This window comes from Stigmatopora argus, unplaced genomic scaffold (assembly GCF_051989625.1).
Source record: "Stigmatopora argus isolate UIUO_Sarg unplaced genomic scaffold, RoL_Sarg_1.0 HiC_scaffold_37, whole genome shotgun sequence".
In the NCBI taxonomy this organism is placed as follows: domain Eukaryota; kingdom Metazoa; phylum Chordata; class Actinopteri; order Syngnathiformes; family Syngnathidae; genus Stigmatopora; species Stigmatopora argus.
This window is the reverse complement of record NW_027520051.1, coordinates 587,117-605,597: the sequence shown is the minus strand read 5'-3', so window position 1 is coordinate 605,597 and position 18,481 is coordinate 587,117. Positions and strand designations below refer to the sequence as shown.

General features: G+C 46.0%; 1 long non-coding RNA gene across 1 annotated transcript; it reads left to right on the top strand.

Annotated features, from left to right (window-relative positions):
• The first annotated feature begins 1,321 nt into the window (after positions 1-1,321).
• LOC144070342 (uncharacterized) lies at positions 1,322-10,380 on the top strand. Its single transcript, XR_013299218.1, has 2 exons — positions 1,322-1,862; positions 7,995-10,380. It is a non-coding gene; the product is annotated as an uncharacterized LOC144070342 (long non-coding RNA).
• The last annotated feature ends 8,101 nt before the right edge of the window (positions 10,381-18,481 follow it).

Here is an 18,481-nt window from a genome sequence, read left to right as displayed (position 1 = left end):
CCCAAAACCCCGGATACCGACTCATCCTCCTACTCCTGCCCGACCAACAGACACCATTCTCGGGCAACCCAATCATGCCGTCCCGGTGGCTCAACCCCAGCACCGGGACCGACTCATCCTACTACTCATGCCCGATCAAGTGACACTTTTCCCGGACACGCTCCTGCCGGGGACCACCCTACCCCTAACAACAACCGAGCCCCCAACCACAACCACAACCCCAACCACAACCCCAACCCAACCCCTAACTCTAACCCAAACCCAAACCCAAACCCAAACCCAAACCCAAACCCAAACCCAAACCCAAAACCCCGGATACCGACTCATCCTCCTACTCCTGCCCGACCAACAGACACCATTCTCGGGCAACCCAATCATGCCGTCCCGGTGGCTCAACCCCAGCACCGGGACCGACTCATCCTACTACTCATGCCCGATCAAGTGACACTTTTCCCGGACACGCTCCTGCCGGGGACCACCCTACCCCTAACAACAACCGAGCCCCCAACCACAACCACAACCCCAACCACCACCCCAACCCAACCCCCAACTCTAACCCAAACCCAAACCCAAAACCCCGGATACCGACTCATCCTCCTACTCCTGCCCGACCAACAGACACCATTCTCGGGCAACCCAATCATGCCGTCCCGGTGGCTCAACCCCAGCACCGGGACCGACTCATCCTACTACTCATGCCCGATCAAGTGACACTTTTCCCGGACACGCTCCTGCCGGGGACCACCCTACCCCTAACAACAACCGAGCCCCCAACCACAACCACAACCCCAACCACAACCCCAACCCAACCCCTAACTCTAACCCAAACCCAAACCCAAACCCAAACCCAAAACCCCGGATACCGACTCATCCTCCTACTCCTGCCCGACCAACAGACACCATTCTCGGGCAACCCAATCATGCCGTCCCGGTGGCTCAACCCCAGCACCGGGACCGACTCATCCTACTACTCATGCCCGATCAAGTGACACTTTTCCCGGACACGCTCCTGCCGGGGACCACCCTACCCCTAACAACAACCGAGCCCCCAACCACAACCACAACCCCAACCACAACCCCAACCCAACCCCTAACTCTAACCCAAACCCAAACCCAAACCCAAACCCAAACCCAAACCCAAACCCAAAACCCCGGATACCGACTCATCCTCCTACTCCTGCCCGACCAACAGACACCATTCTCGGGCAACCCAATCATGCCGTCCCGGTGGCTCAACCCCAGCACCGGGACCGACTCATCCTACTACTCATGCCCGATCAAGTGACACTTTTCCCGGACACGCTCCTGCCGGGGACCACTGTGAAATATGAATTGTATTCTTATATTTAATCTTGCACACTTTTGCACTCTGATGTATTAGAAGTCACTAGAATAGAATTTATCTACACCTATTGGTTCAAATGTGCACTACACCATTTTGTCCTCCACCTCCTTCATTTGTATTAACGCCTCCCATTTTTATGACTTGTCTTATCTCTATTAAAAACACCGTTGAAGCAGGTTTATGGCGGGAAATAGCTTGGAGAGGCCTGGAGAGTAGTCACATTCTCCGGCATCTGAGTTCTTGCTTGACCCCCGCCTCTGCAGACGCGGCCTTGAATTTCATTCTTTCTGTCTCAATGTGTGCTCTTGTGTTCGAGTTTATTTAAGTGTTGGCAAGTAGCCCCAACATTCTGGTGCCCGAAACCCGGGAAGATTCGCATCTTGATTTTGGATCGCGAAAAATCAATCCAAAAATCTGACGTCAGCTGTTTCCCCATTGAGGAGAAGGGTGATCGATTCTCCGCTGTCCAGAAGAAGGAAGCGAATCCATCCCACCGGACGCAGAGCGCACCTGAGCGGTAAGGCACTTTTAAAATTAATTTGTAGAATCCAACCCAAAAAAAAAAAAAAAAGTAAAAAAAAGAAAAGTTGCGTATACTCTTCTCTGTGTGTCGGAGATTCTTCTTTCTGTGTGTCGGAAAGACATTTTTCTGTTTGTCGGAATTATGTTTAACAGTATACAGCACGATAAAAGGCTGTGTGTCGGCCGATCTGCCTGATCAGCAGACAAAGGGAAGGTAGGGGCCCCCCCCGCCAAGGGACTTCGAGGGTTGTGTTAAAAATATAGAAGAAAAATATTGTTATACTGTGCCAAGAGAATGAAAGAGCTCAATATAAAGAAAAAATATATAGAATAATAACTATAAAACTTGCAAGTAATCTTCATAAGGAGAAATTCAAACCAGAGCACTAGTGACACGCTCGTAAATCACAACTTTGCCGCGCAAAACAAGAGTCTAAATGACTACTTAGGTGGATAAATAAGATAGTTAATTAAACGGGACGTCCCTAAAGAAGGTGAGTAAACACCGGCATAAATAAAAAGTCATAAATGCGTTACGGGAATAGCAGAATTTGCAAATATAATTATTTTTAAGAAAAATAAAAAATCTTCAAACAAAAGAAAAGTCTCCAAAATGGGATTGAAAAGCAGCAAAGAAGTTCCAACCGACATGAAGTTTATGCTTAAACATTTTCCTGATAATTGCACTTATATGGAAAAATGGAGGAAGAATAAAGAGTGGGATGGGAGACTTTTGGAAGAGCCATTACAGGCCATAAAGCGAAAATTGCAAGTGGAGAAAGCTGTTGAAAGTGGAAAAAAGGAGAAGATATGTAGAGAGCTTGAAGATATTCAGGTTTGGATCGTCCAGGCCCAATTAAGACATAAGAAAAAGATTATTAAGAAAATTAAACAAGCTGAACAAAAAACAAGTATGACAGCTTTGATTGATATTAGACCTCATGAAGAAACACTGGCCCCCTCCTCAGCCCCCCGCTCCGGCGACAGACCGTACCAGGCTCCTTTCACTACAAGCCAAGAGCACAATGCGGGAGGGGGACCTCCAATGCACACACAAGAACAACATCTCAAGTTACAAAATGTCTCTTGCATACCACACGATGAAGTAAGGAGGGGTGAGCCAGAGCCCACAGATGCCCCTGCAGGACCAGCAGGAGTCATCAAAATGCAGACGAGAGCACAAAAAGAAAAAAGGGGGGGGCAACAACTCTATCCTTCCTTGATAGCATTTGAAGGACCTCACGCTGACCCACAGCCATGGGCACCACCAAGCCAAATGTACCCCATGGTTGAAGTTGCAAATCCACACTTTCAAGTGAACGGAGATCGCGATCAAACCATTCTCGTCCACCGTCCATGGACCGAGTCCGAATGCACCGAAGCATGCAAAGGACTGGGAGACCCAATAAAGAACCCAATTGAATGGACCAATAATTTTGAACAGCTGAGACAAAGTTTCCACCTGAATGGAGCTGAGACAAGAAAAGCATTCACCTTGAGTCTGGGACACAACTGGGCCAGAGTAAGAGGAAACTTCGACGAGAGAAACAACCAAGGAAAAATCCACCCCCATGATTCAGAATACCTAACGCAGCTAGTGGAAAGAGTCCTGACCCGAGTTCGAGACACGTGGCGCCCTACACCATGTTATGACAAAATCAGAGCCACAACACAGGAACAAGGAGAAGGAATTCATAAATTTAGAGCAAGATTTGAAGAAGTGTTCAAAATTCACAGTGGGATAACAGAAGACCAAAATGAGCAAGGAGCGTACCAAGCCCAATTGAGACAAGGGTTCCTGGAAGGGCTCCAGCCCCAAATCAAAGGGTTCGTGCAGAAGTACTGTGTCACATACCGAACCATGCCAATGAATCAACTAATGGAGTGGGCGATTCATGCCGAGGAGAGACACCGCCAAAAACAGGTAAGCTCCGGAGTTAATACTCTTACCCAAGCCATGGCCTCATTGGTGAACCAAGAGTCATCAGAAATATTCTACCAACGAGGACGTGGAAGAGGAAGAGGCCGAGGAAGAGGCCGAGGAAGACACGGCCCACCAAGAAAAGCAAACCCAGATGACAAGTGTTACAATTGTGGACAGAGAGGACACTTTGCTCGAGACTGCAAAAATCCACCAACGTGGAACCAGAGACCCCCACCGTTCAACCCTGAAAATCAATATCAAGAATGACGCCAGAAGAAAGAGAAATGGAAGCCTAACACGGAAGAGGAAACTGAAGAAAGCGATGGGGAGGACGAAGAAACCCCCTGCTCGCCAGTAGAAGTGTTAGACTTAACCGAAATCATGTCCACCCTCTGGGACAGAGACAGCAAACCATACTACACCTTGCTGGTGGGACAAAGTCAAACACCAGTAAGATTCTTATGCGACACTGGAGCAGATAAATCAGTCATTAAAGACAAAGTGCCAGGATTGGTACCAGGAAAGGAATGGATCACTGTGATAGGAGCAGGAGGACACATGGAGCTGTTGAAGAAGTCGAAGAAAACAAAAATAACAGATGAAAATGGACGAGATCATGAAGCAAAGTTCGTCCTAAGTAAGAACTGTCCTGTGAACCTCCTGGGAAGAGATCTACTCCGTAAACTGGGAATCAGCCTTATCCCCACGGATGATGGTATGAAACCAGTACACAGGTGGGAAGAAGCGGAAATCCAAGTAGTCGAAGATCAAGAGGAACCTTATACGTTCTACTCCCTAGATTTAGCAACACAAGGGCCCTCATCTGTAATCCGGCATTTAAAATCCAAAGTCGAAAATGTAAATGGCCAAACACAAACCCACTGGCCACTACACATCACCATGAAGTTTGGGAAAGCCAGACCGGAATTTGTTAAACAGTTTGAGCGACTGGGACCCCAACTAGTTCGACTGCAGTACTTGTACTCCACGACAGAGGGGGATGCGGCCGCCTCAGTGGACTTGCCGCCTCAAGCGGAAAAACTGCTACAGTTTGGGATAACACCCCATGTGTCCATAAAGAGAAAACCCCACAGGTCCTGGAAAGACCTAGGACACATGGTGCAATTCTTGGAGACCAGAAGCGAGGAGTCGTGGTCACATCAGACTCCCACAGTCAGCGTACTGACAAACACCCCATATGGAACAGTGACAAGACATAAGCTGAAGTGGATGACTCAAGCAAGTCCGAAAACGCATTTGACTGCATGACAAGACTACATACTGCTACAAGCTGAAGACTTCCCTACAGTACCGAGTTCACTGTGGTCCAAATCAAAAGCAGACGTAGGAAAAATGACCACAGCAAAGGAAGTAAGAATTGAGCCCAAGACATCATTTCGACCACGAGCCAAACAATACGCCCTTAAACCAGATGCTATAGATGGCATCCGACCAGTAATTAAAGAAATGCTCGAAGCAGGCATTCTAATTGAAAGTCCATCAAGCGAATGTAACACGGCTATCTTTCCCGTGAAGAAAACAGAGACAGGAACGTGGAGATTGGTCCAGGACCTAAGACGGGTCAACGAAGCAGTGAGATCCAGAGCACCCTGTGTACCAGACCCACATAAACTGTTGAACGAGTTAAAACCACATCAGAAATTCTTTACAGTAATTGATCTAAGCAATGCATTTTTCTCTGTTCCATTACACAAAACAGCCCAAGACTGGTTTGGTTTCACGTTCGAAGGAACCAAATACACATACACAAGGCTGCCACAGGGGTTCTGTGACAGCCCCACAATATTCTCACAAGAGATCGCAGCATGTATAAATCAGCATGAACATAAAGACACCACACAGATCTTAGTATATGTAGACGACATACTGATAGCCAGTCCCACAGAAGAGGAAAACAAAGAAGAAGCGATCAGATTATTCAAACATCTGGAGCAAACTGGGAACAAAGCATCGCTGAAGAAACTGCAGTACTGTCAGGAGTCAGTCACCTTCCTGGGACACCGAGTCTCACAGAAAGGAAGGGAACTAACGGATGGAAGACGAGAAGCCATCCAGCAATGTCCGAAACCACAGACGAAAAAACAAATGATGGCCTTCTTAGGCCTAACTAACTACTGCAGGAGTTGGATTCCAAACTATGCAGAACTAACTCAACCACTGCTAGACATGATCTATGCTACTGAGATGACGATGAGAGACCCAGTAACATGGACTGAAGAAGGAAACCGAACATTCATGGAAGTGAAGCAACAAATCCTGGAATCAGGAGTCCTAGCGCTTCCTGACTATGAAAAAACATTCACCCAAACAGTGACTTGCAAAGGAACGTTCATGACATCAGTGTTACTACAACCACATGGAACAAAGATGAAACCAGTAGCGTTCTACTCAAAACGACTGGACCCAGTTGCAGCTGCTCTACCTCCGTGTGTACGAGCAGTGTGCGCAGCAGCATTGGCCGTCCAGATGACAGCTGAACTTGTACTGTTCCATCCACTCACACTCCAAGTCCCCCATGAAGTGGATCTACTGATAACACAAACCAAAATGTCATTCCTGTCACCAGCAAGACACCTGGCCATAACAGCCACATTGTTATCGCAACCCCATCTCACCATTAAGCGATGCAATACCTTGAACCCAGCAACGTTAATACCAACCGAAGAAGACGGAGATCCACACCAATGTGATGAAAGAACCAGCGAAAGCTGCAAACCAAGACCAGATCTCAAAGATACTCCTATTCCAGACAGCACTTATGTATACGTAGATGGATCAGCATCCAAATCAGAACAAGGAAGAAATCAAGTAGGATTCGCAGTCGTCACAGACAACAAAGTCTTATGTGCAGAAAAATTGCCATCTAATCTATCAGCTCAAGCTGCAGAAATTATAGCATTGACAAAGGCATGCAAATTGTTTAAAGGTAAGAAGGTCACCATTTATACAGACAGCCAATATGCACACTCCACTCTACATGTATTTGCCGCACAATGGAATAGAAGAGGGATGAAAACATCCACAGGCAAATCAGTAGAACATGCCGAACTGCTGAAACAATTACTTAATGCAGTACTACTTCCAAGCCACATAGCTGTATGCAAATGTAAGGCACATACTAACAGCAGTGACAGAATTAGTAGAGGAAATGCTAGAGCAGATACAGCAGCTAAAGGAGCAGCACAAACACTTACTGCACAGTATACACAACAACAACAACAACAAAATGAGTCAATCCCCAAAACAGTATTGATTGATATGCAAAACATTGCACCACAGAAAGAAAAAGATGCATGGATACTTAAAGGCGCAGAACAGTCTGCAGACGGCCTATATACAACAAAAGGCCTACCATGCTTACCAAAGAATTTATTCCAAATGGTAGCAAAATTGAGCCATGGAAAGTCTCATGTCTCAACAGGGGGAATGATTAAGATGGTACAGCGTGTGTTTTATGTGCCAACAGGTCTAAATACCTACTTTAAAAATTTTTGTAAGAACTGTTTAATTTGTTGCAGACATAATGTGCAAGGTAACCTCAGGCCCAAACGAGGCCAATGCCCAAAAGGTACCTACCCATTTGAAATTATACACATGGATTTCATTGAATTATCCAGAAGCAACCAATATAAATACTGTTTAGTCTTGATTGACTCATTCTCAAAATGGACTGAAATAGTCCCTTCAAAATCACCAGACGCATTGACGGTGGCTAAAGCTATCTGTAAACACATAATCCCAGAACATGGGATCCCCAGAATCATCTGGAGTGACAATGGAGCTCATTTTGTAAACAGCATAGTACAACACATGGCAAAACACCTAGGAATAAGTTTAAAAAACCACTGCTCGTACCATCCGCAAAGCGCGGGACTGGTAGAGAGAACGAATGGTACAATAAAACTAAGGCTTAAGAAAACCATGGAGGAGACAAAAAAGCCATGGCCAGAATGCCTATCACTGGTCAAAACATATATGAGAATAGTACCAACTAGCTCAGGATTAACACCTTTTGAGATAGTTCATGGAAGACCATTTCATCTTCCCCTATGGGAAGGTGAACCATGGCAAGAGACTAAGGGCGAGGCAGATCCACTCACAGAGTGGATGGTAAAAATGTTTAGAGAAAAACTTGTCCAAAATACATGTAAGCTGCCGCTATCCCCTTTGTCTCCCTTGCAGGAGGTGGTGAAGCCTGGTGACCAGATCCTGATTCGAGTCATAAAAAGGAAGTCCTGGTCCTCGCCACGTTGGGAAGGCCCATTCGTGGTTCAACTCACCACCCCCACAGCAGTAAAGATTGCTGAGAGGTCGACGTGGATTCACCAATCCCAAGTCAAAGTTGTTCGAGAAATCGGTGACTCTGAGTAGACTGGAAGTCGGACGGTGCCAAAACCCTTGTTCGTGAAAAACTCATCTGACGTCTGCTCACCTGCCACGAGCACCCCTCAACTAACCTTGACCTCTCATAGTCTTTGCACCCTCACACAGAAGCCAAAATGAAAGCTGTTGCCACCCTCATCACAGTGACTGTACTGTCAGTGACAGCCTGGGTGTGGCTGAATGCCCCGCCCCCAGAGATTCGAGTTGAAAAACGAGACAATGCTGTGATCCTGTCACAGAGGAGAGTGAAGTGGTATGAAAAGAACAATCCAAAGAACCACTACGAAGAAAATATGTGGTATAATTTCATGGTATTTCAGAAAAAACTAACTGGTGTGAAAGAAAGTTGTTATGTGTGTAGTCGTATGCCCTATTCCACAGGTACCCCACCAGTGTATCCCAAGCCGATTGACCCCTATGCCTATAACACCTACACACCTCTATGGTATCCCGACATCCTGAGATCACGGTACCTGTGGAATGTAATTAGATCTGTAGTTCCCAAAATTGATGCCACTGTACCACCTTTAACAGGTAGAAAATTCACAAGGTTATTGAACTATGATTGGACAAATCTAGCTATGTTAAACAACGTCCCATTCCCACGCGATTTTAAGGCTGTGTGTTTCGCTAGTAACATGGCATTATGGGGCAACTCTAGACCGGTAGGAGAAGTCCCCATGAAATACTGTAGTGAGGTACTTACTCCGTGCACACGAGACACCACTAACAAAGCCAGGTTCAATGCCACAGGAGCACCCCTGGGTGCCACCTGCAGGGACTATTACACTGTCCCCGATGTGATGGGCACTGATCCTCAAGATGATGGGTATTGGATGTGTGGATATACGGTGTATTTGGGTTTGCCCACAGCATGGAAAGGTCGTTGTGCAATGGTGCAGATGGTCCAAGATGCATTCATTTTAAGGGGAGTGAAAATACCAGTAAGAAATAAGAGATCAACACCAGTGCAATTCAAACCACATGATTCAATTTGGGGCAGTGATGTTCCTGATGATCATAAATTATGGTCCACCCCCCAAAAAATCATATTGTCACTACTTCCCCAGCTTGGAGTGGGTAAACTTATGCTCCGTGTAGAGACATTGAATTATCGCATGGGACTGTTCATTAACCAAACAGTCAAGGCCCTACAAGGTATAGCAGATGAATTGAAAGCCCTTAGAGAAATGGAGTTGCAAGACCGAATGGTCCTAGATTTGATAACAGCTAAGGATGGAGGTGTGTGTGCCATAGTTGGAGAACACTGTTGCACCTTCATCCCAGATGAAACCGGTGACGAAGGTAACATAACTCGTGCCATAGCTGAAATGAAAGCCCTAGCCAACACCATGGCCCAGGATCACTCAGCCGTAGGTGCATCACTGTGGTCGTGGTTCACAACCGGATCATGGTTCCATATTCTGATTAAATTTGCAACTCCCTTTCTTGCGGTTTTACTACTATTCTGTATTTTCTTAATGTGTGTAATCCCTTGTATGAAAGCTATGATTCAAAAATCTATCCAGCACACGCTGGTAGCTTACAGTGACATACAGTACCACAGCATGACAAACCATGCTGGAGATTCTTGCACTCCTCCAAAGTGTGACGAATCCCAGAATGTTGAGTCCTCTGGGTAAATGTACTTGTCTTGACTTAAAAATTGTGTTCGCTCATTAAGAGGGACGTAGAGGAATTTTTTCTCAAGTACCGCTGAGTAAACTTGAGTTTTCGCCTCTGCCTTGACAAGTGATTTTGTTATTTTCCATACCCTATGAATAGTAACTGATGATGATATTTGCATTCTAAAACCTGAAAAGGAGGGATACAAATTGATGTTTAAAGAAATTTATTTTAGTTACTTCAGGGGGGAAATGTGAAATATGAATTGTATTCTTATATTTAATCTTGCACACTTTTGCACTCTGATGTATTAGAAGTCACTAGAATAGAATTTATCTACACCTATTGGTTCAAATGTGCACTACACCATTTTGTCCTCCACCTCCTTCATTTGTATTAACGCCTCCCATTTTTATGACTTGTCTTATCTCTATTAAAAACACCGTTGAAGCAGGTTTACGGCGGGAAATAGCTTGGAGAGGCCTGGAGAGTAGTCACATTCTCCGGCATCTGAGTTCTTGCTTGACCCCCGCCTCTGCAGACGCGGCCTTGAATTTCATTCTTTCTGTCTCAATGTGTGCTCTTGTGTTCGAGTTTATTTAAGTGTTGGCAAGTAGCCCCAACAACCACCCTACCCCTAACAACAACCGAGCCCCCAACCACAACCACAACCCCAACCACAACCCCAACCCAACCCCCAACTCTAACCCAAACCCAAACCCAAAACCCCGGATACCGACTCATCCTCCTACTCCTGCCCGACCAACAGACACCATTCTCGGGCAACCCAATCATGCCGTCCCGGTGGCTCAACCCCAGCACCGGGACCGACTCATCCTACTACTCATGCCCGATCAAGTGACACTTTTCCCGGACACGCTCCTGCCGGGGACCACCCTACCCCTAACAACAACCGAGCCCCCAACCACAACCACAACCACAACCCCAACCACAACCCCAACCCAACCCCTAACTCTAACCCAAACCCCAACCCAACCCCTAACTCTAACCCAAACCCAAACCCAAACCCAAACCCAAAACCCCCGGATACCGACAATTTACACAAAATTGTGAAGTATACATCTACCCACAAATAAGACACCATTCCTGGGTAAATGGACCAACCAGAACCAATCAGGACCAGTTCCAATACAAGCACTCGTTGTCATAAAAGTGCCCAAATTAGGCACACTGTTTGTGGCATAACTTTACTTCACAACTACCCTGGAAGATTATTTTATACAGAATGGTCAATATACACCTACCCTCATATGAGACAAAAATTCAGGTTAAATGGACCAAACAGAACCACCCAAGACCAGTTCCAATGCAACCACTATTTTTAACGAAAATTACCCCAATTTGGACACTTATTCTTGCCTAACATCCACCCAGAAACTCCCTGGAAGATTATTTTATAGAAAATGGTCAATATACATCTCCCCTCATATGAGACAAAAAATCAGGGTAAATGGACCAACCAGAACCGCTCAGGACCAGTTCCAACACAAGCACTCGTTGTCATAAAAGTGCCCAAATTAGGCACACTGTTTGTGGCATAACTTTACTTCACAACTACCCTGGAAGATTATTTTATACAGAATTGTCAATATACATCTACCCTCATAGGAGACAAAAATTCAGGGTAAATGGACCAACCAGAACCACCCAAGACCAGTTCCAAGACAACCACTATTTTTGACGCAATTTACCCCAATTTGGGCACTTATTCTTGCCTAACATCCCCCCAGAACCTCCCTGGAAGACTAATTTTACACAAAATTGTGAAGTATACATCTACCCACAAATAAGACACCATTCCTGGGTAAATGGACCAACCAGAACCACTCAGGACCAGTTCCAACACAAGCACTCGTTGTCATAAAAGTGCCCAAATTAGGCACACTGTTTGTGGCATAACTTTACTTCACAACTACCCTGGAAGATTATTTTATACAGAATTGTCAATATACATCTACCCTCATATGAGACAAAAATTCAGGTTAAATGGACCAAACAGAACCACCCAAGACCAGTTCCAAGACAACCACTATTTTTAACGCAATTTACCCCAATTTGGGCACTATTTCTTGCCTAACATCCCCCCAGAACCTCCCTGGAAGACTAATTTTACACAATATTGTGAATTATACATCTACCCACAAATAAGACACCATTCCTGGGTAAATGGACCAACCAGAACCAATCAGGACCAGTTCCAATACAAGCACTCGTTGTCATAAAAGTGCCCAAATTAGGCACACTGTTTGTGGCATAACTTTACTTCACAACTACCCTGGAAGATTATTTTATACAGAATTGTCAATATACATGTACCCTCATATGAGACAAAAATTCAGGTTAAATGGACCAACCAGAACCACCCAAGACCAGTTCCAAGACAACCACTATTTTTAACGCAATTTACCCCAATTTGGGCACTATTTCTTGCCTAACATCCCCCCAGAACCTCCCTGGAAGACTAATTTTACACAATATTGTGAATTATACATCTACCCACAAATAAGACACCATTCCTGGGTAAATGGACCAACCAGAACCAATCAGGACCAGTTCCAATACAAGCACTCGTTGTCATAAAAGTGCCCAAATTAGGCACACTGTTTGTGGCATAACTTTACTTCACAACTACCCTGGAAGATTATTTTATACAGAATGGTCAATATACATCTACCCTCATATGAGACAAAAATTCAGGTTAAATGGACCAAACAGAACCACCCAAGACCAGTTCCAATGCAACCACTATTTTTAACGAAAATTACCCCAATTTGGACACTTATTCTTGCCTAACATCCACCCAGAAACTCCCTGGAAGATTATTTTATAGAAAATGGTCAATATACATCTCCCCTCATATGAGACAAAAATTCAGGGTAAATGGACCAACCAGAACCGCTCAGGACCAGTTCCAAGACAAGCACTCGTTGTCATAAAAGTGCCCATATTAGGTACATTGATTGTGGCATAACTTTACTTCACAACTACCCTGGAAGATTATTTTATACAGAATGGTCAATATACATCTACCCTCATAGGAGACAAAAATTCAGGGTAAATGGACCAACCAGAACCACCCAAGACCAGTTCCAAGACAACCACTATTTTTGACGCAATTTACCCCAATTTGGGCACTTATTCTTGCCTAACATCCCCCCAGAACCTCCCTGGAAGACTAATTTTACACAAAATTGTGAAGTATACATCTACCCACAAATAAGACACCATTCCTGGGTAAATGGACCAACCAGAACCACTCAGGACCAGTTCCAACACAAGCACTCGTTGTCATAAAAGTGCCCAAATTAGGCACACTGTTTGTGGCATAACTTTACTTCACAACTACCCTGGAAGATTATTTTATACAGAATTGTCAATATACATCTACCCTCATATGAGACAAAAATTCAGGTTAAATGGACCAACCAGAACCACCCAAGACCAGTTCCAAGACAACCACTATTTTTAACGCAATTTACCCCAATTTGGGCACTATTTCTTGCCTAACATCCCCCCAGAACCTCCCTGGAAGACTAATTTTACACAATATTGTGAATTATACATCTACCCACAAATAAGACACCATTTCTGGGTAAATGGACCAACCAGAACCAATCAGGACCAGTTCCAATACAAGCACTCGTTGTCATAAAAGTGCCCAAATTAGGCACACTGTTTGTGGCATAACTTTACTTCACAACTACCCTGGAAGATTATTTTATACAGAATGGTCAATATACATCTACCCTCATATGAGACAAAAATTGAGGTTAAATGGACCAAACAGAACCACCCAAGACCAGTTCCAATGCAACCACTATTTTTAACGAAAATTACCCCAATTTGGACACTTATTCTTGCCTAACATCCACCCAGAAACTCCCTGGAAGATTATTTTATAGAAAATGGTCAATATACATCTCCCCTCATATGAGACAAAAATTCAGGGTAAATGGACCAACCAGAACCGCTCAGGACCAGTTCCAAGACAAGCACTCGTTGTCATAAAAGTGCCCATATTAGGTACATTGATTGTGGCATAACTTTACTTCACAACTACCCTGGAAGATTATTTTATACAGAATGGTCAATATACATCTACCCTCATAGGAGACAAAAATTCAGGGTAAATGGACCAACCAGAACCACCCAAGACCAGTTCCAAGACAACCACTATTTTTGACGCAATTTACCCCAATTTGGGCACTTATTCTTGCCTAACATCCCCCCAGAACCTCCCTGGAAGACTAATTTTACACAAAATTGTGAAGTATACATCTACCCACAAATAAGACACCATTCCTGGGTAAATGGACCAACCAGAACCACTCAGGACCAGTTCCAACACAAGCACTCGTTGTCATAAAAGTGCCCAAATTAGGCACACTGTTTGTGGCATAACTTTACTTCACAACTACCCTGGAAGATTATTTTATACAGAATTGTCAATATACATCTACCCTCATATGAGACAAAAATTCAGGTTAAATGGACCAACCAGAACCACCCAAGACCAGTTCCAAGACAACCACTATTTTTAACGCAATTTACCCCAATTTGGGCACTATTTCTTGCCTAACATCCCCCCAGAACCTCCCTGGAAGACTAATTTTACACAATATTGTGAATTATACATCTACCCACAAATAAGACACCATTCCTGGGTAAATGGACCAACCAGAACCAATCAGGACCAGTTCCAATACAAGCACTCGTTGTCATAAAAGTGCCCAAATTAGGCACACTGTTTGTGGCATAACTTTACTTCACAACTACCCTGGAAGATTATTTTATACAGAATGGTCAATATACATCTACCCTCATATGAGACAAAAATTCAGGTTAAATGGACCAAACAGAACCACCCAAGACCAGTTCCAATGCAACCACTATTTTTAACGAAAATTACCCCAATTTGGACACTTATTCTTGCCTAACATCCACCCAGAAACTCCCTGGAAGATTATTTTATAGAAAATGGTCAATATACATCTCCCCTCAGATGAGACAAAAAATCAGGGTAAATGGACCAACCAGAACCGCTCAGGACCAGTTCCAACACAAGCACTCGTTGTCATAAAAGTGCCCATATTAGGTACATTGATTGTGGCATAACTTTACTTCACAACTACCCTGGAAGATTATTTTATACAGAATTGTCAATATACATCTACCCTCATATGAGACAAAAATTCAGGTTAAATGGACCAACCAGAACCACCCAAGACCAGTTCCAAGACAACCACTATTTTTAACGCAATTTACCCCAATTTGGGCACTATTTCTTGCCTAACATCCCCCCAGAACCTCTCTGGAAGACTAATTTTACACAATATTGTGAATTATACATCTACCCACAAATAAGACACCATTCCTGGGTAAATGGACCAACCAGAACCAATCAGGACCTGTTCCAATAAAAGCACTCGTTGTCATAAAAGTGCCCAAATTAGGCACACTGTTTGTGGCATAACTTTACTTCACAACTACCCTGGAAGATTATTTTATACAGAATGGTCAATATACATCTACCCTCATATGAGACAAAAATTCAGGTTAAATGGACCAACCAGAACCACCCAAGACCAGTTCCAATGCAACCACTATTTTTAACGAAAATTACCCCAATTTGGACACTTATTCTTGCCTAACATTCCCCCAGAAACTCCCTGGAAGATTATTTTATAGAAAATGGTCAATATACATCTCCCCTCATATGAGACAAAAATTCAGGGTAAATGGACCAACCAGAACCGCTCAGGACCAGTTCCAAGACAAGCACTCGTTGTCATAAAAGTGCCCATATTAGGTACATTGATTGTGGCATAACTTTACTTCACAACTACCCTGGAAGATTATTTTATACAGAATGGTCAATATACATCTACCCTCATAGGAGACAAAAATTCAGGGTAAATGGACCAACCAGAACCACCCAAGACCAGTTCCAAGACAACCACTATTTTTGACGCAATTTACCCCAATTTGGGCACTTATTCTTGCCTAACATCCCCCCAGAACCTCCCTGGAAGATTAATTTTACACAAAATTGTGAAGTATACATCTACCCACAAATAAGACACCATTCCTGGGTAAATGGACCAACCAGAACCACTCAGGACCAGTTCCAACACAAGCACTCGTTGTCATAAAAGTGCCCAAATTAGGCACACTGTTTGTGGCATAACTTTACTTCACAACTACCCTGGAAGATTATTTTATACAGAATTGTCAATATACATCTACCCTCATATGAGACAAAAACCCAAACCCAAACCCAAACCCAAACCCAAACCCAAAACCCCGGATACCGACTCATCCTCCTACTCCTGCCCGACCAACAGACACCATTCTCGGGCAACCCAATCATGCCGTCCCGGTGGCTCAACCCCAGCACCGGGACCGACTCATCCTACTACTCATGCCCGATCAAGTGACACTTTTCCCGGACACGCTCCTGCCGGGGACCACCCTACCCCTAACAACAACCGAGCCCCCAACCACAACCACAACCCCAACCACAACCCCAACCCAACCCCTAACTCTAACCCAAACCCAAACCCAAAACCCCGGATACCGACTCATCCTCCTACTCCTGCCCGACCAACAGACACCATTCTCGGGCAACCCAATCATGCCGTCCCGGTGGCTCAACCCCAGCACCGGGACCGACTCATCCTACTACTCATGCCCGATCAAGTGACACTTTTCCCGGACACGCTCCTGCCGGGGACCACCCTACCCCTAACAACAACAGAAGCCCCCAACCACAACCACAACCCCAACCACAACCCCAACCCAACCCCTAACTCTAACCCAAACCCAAACCCAAACCCAAACCCAAACCCAAAACCCCGGATACCGACTCATCCTCCTACTCCTGCCCGACCAACAGACACCATTCTCGGGCAACCCAATCATGCCGTCCCGGTGGCTCAACCCCAGCACCGGGACCGACTCATCCTACTACTCATGCCCGATCAAGTGACACTTTTCCCGGACACGCTCCTGCCGGGGACCACCCTACCCCTAACAACAACCGAGCCCCCAACCACAACCACAACCCCAACCACAACCCCAACCCAACCCCCAACTCTAACCCAAACCCAAACCCAAACCCAAAACCCCGGATACCGACTCATCCTCCTACTCCTGCCCGACCAACAGACACCATTCTCGGGCAACCCAATCATGCCGTCCCGGTGGCTCAACCCCAGCACCGGGACCGACTCATCCTACTACTCATGCCCGATCAAGTGACACTTTTCCCGGACACGCTCCTGCCGGGGACCACCCTACCCCTAACAACAACCGAGCCCCCAACCACAACCACAACCCCAACCACAACCCCAACCCAACCCCTAACTCTAACCCAAACCCAAACCCAAACCCAAACCCAAACCCAAAACCCCGGATACCGACTCATCCTCCTACTCCTGCCCGACCAACAGACACCATTCTCGGGCAACCCAATCATGCCGTCCCGGTGGCTCAACCCCAGCACCGGAACCGACTCATCCTACTACTCATGCCCGATCAAGTGACACTTTTCCCGGACACGCTCCTGCCGGGGACCACCCTACCCCTAACAACAACCGAGCCCCCAACCACAACCACAACCCCAACCCAACCCCAACCCAACCCCTAACTCTAACCCAAACCCAAACCCAAACCCAAACCCAAACCCAAACCCAAACCCAAAACCCCGGATACCGACTCATCCTCCTACTCCTGCCCGACCAACAGACACCATTCTCGGGCAACCCAATCATGCCGTCCCGGTGGCTCAACCCCAGCACCGGGACCGACTCATCCTACTACTCATGCCCGATCAAGTGACACTTTTCCCGGACACGCTCCTGCCGGGGACCACCCTACCCCTAACAACAACCGAGCCCCCAACCACAACCACAACCCCAACCACAACCCCAACCCAACCCCCAACTCTAACCCAAACCCAAACCCAAACCCAAAACCCCGGATACCGACTCATCCTCCTACTCCTGCCCGACCAACAGACACCATTCTCGGGCAACCCAATCATGCCGTCCCGGTGGCTCAACCCCAGCACCGGGACCGACTCATCCTACTACTCATGCCCGATCAAGTGACACTTTTCCCGGACACGCTCCTGCCGGGGACCACCCTACCCCTAACAACAACCGAGCCCCCAACCACAACCACAACCCCAACCACAACCCCAACCCAACCCCCAACTCTAACCCAAACCCAAACCCAAACCCAAAACCCCGGATACCGACTCATCCTCCTACTCCTGCCCGACCAACAGACACCATTCTCGGGCAACCCAATCATGCCGTCCCGGTGGCTCAACCCCAGCACCGGGACCGACTCATCCTACTACTCATGCCCGATCAAGTGACACTTTTCCCGGACACGCTCCTGCCGGGGACCACCCTACCCCTAACAACAACCGAGCCCCCAACCACAACCACAACCCCAACCACAACCTCAACCCAACCCCCAACTCTAACCCAAACCCAAACCCAAACCCAAAACCCCGGATACCGACTCATCCTCCTACTCCTGCCCGACCAACAGACACCATTCTCGGGCAACCCAATCATGCCGTCCCGGTGGCTCAACCCCAGCACCGGGACCGACTCATCCTACTACTC